This window comes from Lagenorhynchus albirostris, chromosome 12 (genome assembly GCF_949774975.1).
Source record: "Lagenorhynchus albirostris chromosome 12, mLagAlb1.1, whole genome shotgun sequence".
Taxonomy (NCBI): domain Eukaryota; kingdom Metazoa; phylum Chordata; class Mammalia; order Artiodactyla; family Delphinidae; genus Lagenorhynchus; species Lagenorhynchus albirostris.
In genome coordinates, this window is record NC_083106.1 from 69423584 (window position 1) to 69430214 (window position 6631).

The 6631-nt window shown below is 46.3% G+C and overlaps 1 non-coding gene across 1 annotated transcript; it reads left to right on the forward strand.

Moving 5' to 3' along the window:
• The first annotated feature begins 5786 nt into the window (after positions 1-5786).
• Positions 5787-5888, forward strand: LOC132530959 (U6 spliceosomal RNA). The gene has a single exon (XR_009543965.1). It is a non-coding gene; the product is annotated as a U6 spliceosomal RNA (small nuclear RNA).
• The last annotated feature ends 743 nt before the right edge of the window (positions 5889-6631 follow it).

Consider the following 6631-nt stretch of genomic DNA (forward strand, 5'->3'; position numbering starts at 1 on the left):
CATGACTCTTCCAGTGCCTAAAGAATAATCATCTCTGGTTGCTCTTTGGAGAGAGAGCATCCCCACAGTGCAAAGTTGATGCAGCAGATTATAGGATGTGTGGGCAATTTAGAAGTGAGACTGAAAGAATCCAAGTTGTAAATTCTTGTTCCTTTAGAGTGACAAGTTAATTTTAAATGTGTAGACATCATCCTGGGTAAGGGAGGCCAGAAGCTTTCCCCAGAACCTCCTGTGGTTCAGATTTACTTCTAATGGTGGATATACTCAGGTTGGAGTCATTTTGCCCTGGTGACCATCAGCATAGGGAACACTGAGCTGACAAGGAGGCTTTGGACAAAGGCTGTGGAGGTGGGTGGCCAGTGATGTCTGACCCAGGTGTCCTAACCTCTGACACCATCACTCAGGGTTTCTTGTGACTAGGAATAGATCCCTGCAGAGTAGGAGTATAAGAGGGAGTCTAAGGCCCGGGGGCCTCCTGTCTCCACCCTTACCCTCTTGGGCTGCTCCTTCCTCTAAACAGAAATACCATCCTTCACACTTCTCTCTCTAACTCTCATTAATCTATCCTTCCATCCAGTGTATATTTGCTTGGCTACCAGCTAGCCTTGCACTAGGCAGTAGGGACACAAAGATGACAGGGCACAGCCTCTGCCCTCAAGGAGTTCATGTGGGGGACAGATATGTGAACAAATAATGTCAACACAGTAGGAAAAGCGACATGCCTAGTACTGTGGAGGATCAGGGGACTTGGTACCTTTTTCTGGGGGAGGTGGGGGTGGGTAGCTTGGAAGAAGAGTTGATGTTTGAGATGGGTCTTGAAGGAAGAGTAGAAGTATGCCAGGTAGAGATGGAGGAGAATTAAGGTGCTCATTTGGCAAAGTTTAGAGTTTATTGTGTAGGCAACATCAATCCATTCTAAGCAGGAGGGGACATGGTTGGACTATTAGAAAAATAACTCTAGTAGTAATTTAGAAGGCACCTTAAAGGACTTTAAGACAAGGAGACAATGAAGATGAGACATCATAGTCTGGTAGGCAAAAGTGAGGACCTGAAACAAGATAGTATGAGCACTTTCATTAGCTATGTTAAAGCTCATTCATCCAGAGTCTATTCGTTGTAAGCCAGAAGGTATAAAATATGAGTATTTAAAAATCTGTTAAACGTATTCCTCCCCAAGTACGACCAGGCATATTCTGCTTCATAGGATGACAGACAGATTTTGGGGTGTGCTTTGGTGCTCTGAATACTAACACTCCTACTAATACGAACACACTAACACTAAAGGCAATAACAAATAAGTCTTTTCTTTTGTTGGAGCAGCTCTGGGCCCTTTAAGATAGAGGGTTTCCGCATTTGGGCACAGTGCCCGCAGGGGCATGTGGATGGTGGGGACAGAGTGGTTGGGAAGGCCTGCTTCAGGGTCCTCAACCTTGGCCTCCCTAGGGCTTCCCTCCCAGGCCTCTTGAGGGGTGGTACAGATTAGAGCTGGAGTCTTAGGGGCATTTCTCCCAAGCAGCACTGTCCCTACACGTGGCCAAAAGAGCAGAATCTCTATGAGGATAAAGGCAGCTGAGGCCTGTCTCCTGCCACTGCTGATACCCTCTTACCAGAAGGGAGCTGGTGAACAGACTTGGCCTCCAACCTTGGCAAGATTTCTAATCCCTGCTCTGATACAGAATTTACTTTCCTTTCATCCCTATTCTTTGAGATAACATTGTATTTCTTGAAAGGCATAATGATTTCAGAGTCAAGTTGACATCCTCAACATTGGCAAGAAATAGCCCTTGTTAAAATTGAATAAGTCACATGAATTATTTATTCTCTTCACTGAAGAGAAGATGCACTCACACCTTTATTTAAATTCTTCTTCTATTCTTTTGGTACTGTCTCTGGAGACCTTTGAACTTTTCTTTTCCAAAATTACCCTAGAACCAAAGGCAGAAACCCGTCTAAGCGTAGAGGAAGGCCCACATCTTGTGAGGAGCAGTGTGAACAGACTGGAATCCTCAGTCTCTGGGATGAGACCCATGAGGATCTGCTGATATGATTTGCTTTATGGCATAAGGCAGTTTTCAGATCTTGTGTTTATGTGAATGCTATTCTAGGGTACAGATTTATTCGCAAATGTTTTTATTGCATTCTCCCGAGAACTATTTGATAAACTTCAAAGTACCGACATTTCTGTGGTTATAAAACAAGTGTCAGAGTGTTTATCAGGTTATTCTCTTGGTGTCATTTCTACTCCCTTTCCTAGCCCCACTTCCGCCTTAATTCAGAAACAAAATTCAAAATCTCATAATCAAGTACTTACTATCAAACATAAAAGGATTACTAGAAAAACAAACATCTTGAAAATGTCTTCCAAATCTGACCACAGTCATTTAAGTAATGCGGATGACAAAGAGACTCAAGTCAGATTTCTTAACTACGAAGGATGCAGTGTATCTTTCTCAGAGGGAAGGTTTTGAATTGAATTTTCAATGGATGAGGCAGTTGAGGTTTCAGAGATCAACTGGTTCGTCCAAGGTGATAAGTATAGCTGTTAATTTTATCGTGTGTGTGTGTATGTGTGTGTGTGTGTGTGTGTTTTCTACTAGGCTCCAGATGGAAAAGATCCCATAGCCCTTCTCATTTTTCACCTATGAATAGGCTCCCTCCTCATAATCCAGTTATTTCTGGTTCCCTTCTTTCCTACCATGTGCCCATTGGGATTTCCCTGCCCTTACCTTAAATAAATCTGAGCTCCTCAGGAACCCCCCTTGTCCCATTTAGAGGTCATTGCACCCGAACATGCTGTTCTGCTGCTTTCTTTAGTGAGTGACTAACGGTCCATGTGGGGCATCACAGAGATGTCTGTTGCTCAAAAATTACAATCTCCCTCTTCTATCAAGGGGACAGAGACGCATTTCATAAAACCTTTCAAAACGGGTTAAATTGGTGATCATTAAGATGGCCAGCACTATTCATTGCTATATTGGGCTGTTTCCCCATTAATAAGAAAAATCTTCCACTCACTTCTATTTGTCATTTATGACAATAGCAGACTCTTGGTGAGGAGAAATGTGACTTTCTCCTTTTGGGCTTAAGACTAATGAGCCCTTCCTTAAACCTTGCCTCCTGAGTTTCCCGATGCATTGTTTTTCCCTCCTGGAGAATATTTCACCGATGGTTTGGGTTCTTTTTTCTGTTTTTTTTGTTTTGTGAGAGGACAGCATGAATGTTCATGTGACTGGCCCGCTAAGGACACATGCATATTTCAGTGATAACTCCCAGGGTCCACTTTCCTCCCACTGGCCTCAGACAGCAAAGCTCTTCATTTTGGGGTTAGAACTTCTCTCTGGGATGTGGCACATTACTGAGCCACATCATTCATGCTCACTAAAGGAGAAAATTCTCCTCCCCTTGTGGGAGGCTCTGGACTCTATCTCAGTTAGGCAACATTTGCTAGTTTCAACCATGATGTTCCTGCCGTGAGGTTTCTGTGGGTGTCCTGCAGAGAGGTCGAAAACCCTCCAGGGTACCCACTGTGACTTTGCCTCTGAGAGACTGCGGGGGCCCCTCTGTTATGCATCCTGACTTCTGGTGTCTGTAAACTCTCCTGGTACCTATACCGCCTCTAATTTCCTCTGGGGAGTCATCCTTTTCCCTCCCCTAGTCCGTGTCATGTAGATGGTCCTGATTACAGCGGTGAGTATGGGTTCTATGTGTAAGCCAGCTCCTCGGAGCCTCTCAGCCACAAGGGCTGCTTCAGGGACCAGCCTTGAAGCAGAGAGTCCATAAGATGCAGTTAGACCTTTCCTGGGCTCCTAAGAGACGCGCAGGGGCCGTCCTTGCATTTGTGAGGAGAGGAGGCAGTTGCTGTGAGCATCTTGCATCCACGTGGATGCTGAATCTGGAGCCAGTGCCAAGGGAGCAACACTGAAGAGTGAGAAATTGGTCCCTGATGACATTGTTTGAGCCTTGAATCAACCTATGTGAAGCTAGTCTCCTCTGTTGCACCACCAATAAATGATCTTTTCTTGCTTAAAGTGGTTTAGGAGCGTCCTTCAAGATGGCGGAGGAGTAAGACATGGAGATCACCGTCCTCCCCACAAATACATCAGAAATAATCTACATGTGGAACAACTCCTACAGAACACCTACTGAACGCTGGCAGAAGACCTCAGACCTCCCAAAAGGCAAGAAAGTCCCCACGTACCTGGGTAGGGCAAAAGAAAAAACAGAGACAAAAGAATAGGGACGGGACCTGCACCAGTGGGAGGGAACTGTGAAGGAGGAAAGGTTTCCACACCCTAGGAAGCCACTTCGTGGGCGGAGACTGCGGGTGGCGGAGGGGGAAAACTTCGGAGCCACGGAGGAGAGCGCAGCAACAGGGGTGCGGAGGGCAAAGCGGAGAGATTCCCGCACAGAGGATCGGTGCCAACCAGCACTCACCAGCCCGAGAGGCTTGTCTGCTCACCCGCCGGGGCGGGTGGAGCTGGGAGCTGAGGCTCGGGCTTCGGAGGTCGGATCCCAGGGAGAGGACTGGGGCTGGCCGCGTGAACGCAGCCTGAAGGGGGCTATTGCGCCACAGCTAGCCGGTAGGGAGTCCGGGAAAAAGTCTGGAGCTGCCGAAGAGGCAAGAGGCCATTGTTTCAGGGTGCGCAAGGAGAGGGGATTCAGAGCACCGCCTAAACGAGCTCCAGAGACGGTTGCGAGCCGCGGCTAACAGTGCGGACCCCAGAGACGAGCATGAGACGCTAAGGCTGCTGCTGCCGCCACCAAGAAGCCTGTGTGCGAGCACAGGTCACTATCCACACCTCCCCTCCCAGGAGCCTGTGCAGCCCGCCACTGCCAGGGTCCCGTGATCCAGGGACAACTTCCCTGGGAGAACACAGGGCGTGCCCCAGGCTGGTGCAACGTCATGCCAGCCTCTGCAGCCGCAGGCTCGCCCTGCATCCGTACCCCTCCCTCCCCCCGGCCTGAGTGAGCCAGAGCCCCCGAATCAGCTGCTACTGTGACCTCGTCCTGTCTGAGCGAAGAGCAGACGCCCTCCTGCGACCTACACGCAGAGGCAGGGCCAAATCCAAAGCTGAACCCCAAAGCTGTGTGAACAAAGAAGAGAAAGGGAAATCTCTCCCAACAGCCTCAGAAGCAGCGGATTAAAGCTCCACAATCAACTTGATGTACCTGCATCTGTGCAATACCTGAATAGACAATGAATCATCCCAAATTGAGGAGGTGGACATCGGGTGCAACTGTACACGCGGGGTTTGCTTTCTACATCTCATTTGTTTCTGGTTTTATGTTTATCTTAGTTTAGTATTTAGAGTTTATTATCATTGGTAGATTTATTTATTGATTTGGTTGCTCTCTTCCTTTTTTCTATGCTTGGTGTGATTTTGTCTACATAGCTTTGCTTTTACCATTTGTCCTAGGGTTCTGTCTGTCCATTTTTTTTAGTATAGTTTTTAGCGCTTGTTATCATTGGTGGATTTGTTTTTGGTTTGGTTGCTCTCTTTCTTTCTTTTTTAAATTATTTTAAATTTTTAATAATTTTTTATTTTAATAACTTTATTTTATTTTATATTTTTCTTTCTTTCTTTTTTTCTTCCATTTATTCTGAGCCGTGTGGCTGACAGGGTCTTGGTGCTCCGGCCAGGTGTCAGGCCTGTGCCTCTGAGGTGGGAGACCCGAGTTCAGGACATTGGTACAACAGAGACCTCCCAGCTCCATATAATATCAAATGGCGAAAGCTCTCCCAGAGATCTCCATCTCAATGCTAAGACCCAGCTCCACTCAACGACCAGCAAGCTACAGTGCTGGACTAAAATTGGAGTGATACAGAAAAGATTAGTATGGCCCCTGTGCAAGGATGACACGCAAATTCGTGAGCGTTCCATATTTTTGCTGGAGAGGGTGTGGAGAAAAGGGCACCCTCTTGCACTGTTGGTGGGAATGTAAATTGATACAGCCACTATGGAGAACAGTATGGAGGTTCCTTAAAAAACTAAAAATAGAACTACCATCCAACCCAGCAATCCCACTACTGGGCATATACCCTGAGCAAACCATAATTCAAAAAGAGTCATGTACCACAATGTTCATTGCAGCTCTATTTACAATAACCAGGACATGGAAGCAACCTAAGTGTCCATCAACAGATGAATGGATAAAGAAGATGTGGCACATAGATACAATGGAATATTACTCAGCTATAAAAAGAAACGAATTGGGTTTTTGTAGTGAGATGGATGGACCTAGAGTCTGTCATACAGAGTGAAGTAAGTCAGAAAGAGAAAAACAAATACCATATGCTAACACATATATATGGAATCTAAAAAAAAAAAATTGTTCTGATGAACCTAGGGACAGGACAGGAATAAAGATGCAGATGTAGAGAATGGACTTGAGGACACAGGGAGGGAGAAGGGTAAGCTGGGGCAAAGTGAGAGAGTGGCATGGACATATACACACTACCAAATGTAAAATAGATAGCTAGTGGGAAGCAGCTGCATAGCACAGGGAGACCAGCTCAGTGCTTTGTGACCACCTAGAGGGGTGGGATAGGGAGGGTGGGAGGGAGATGCAAGAGGGAGGGGATATGGGGATATATGTATATGTATAGCTGATTCACTTTGTTATAAAGCAG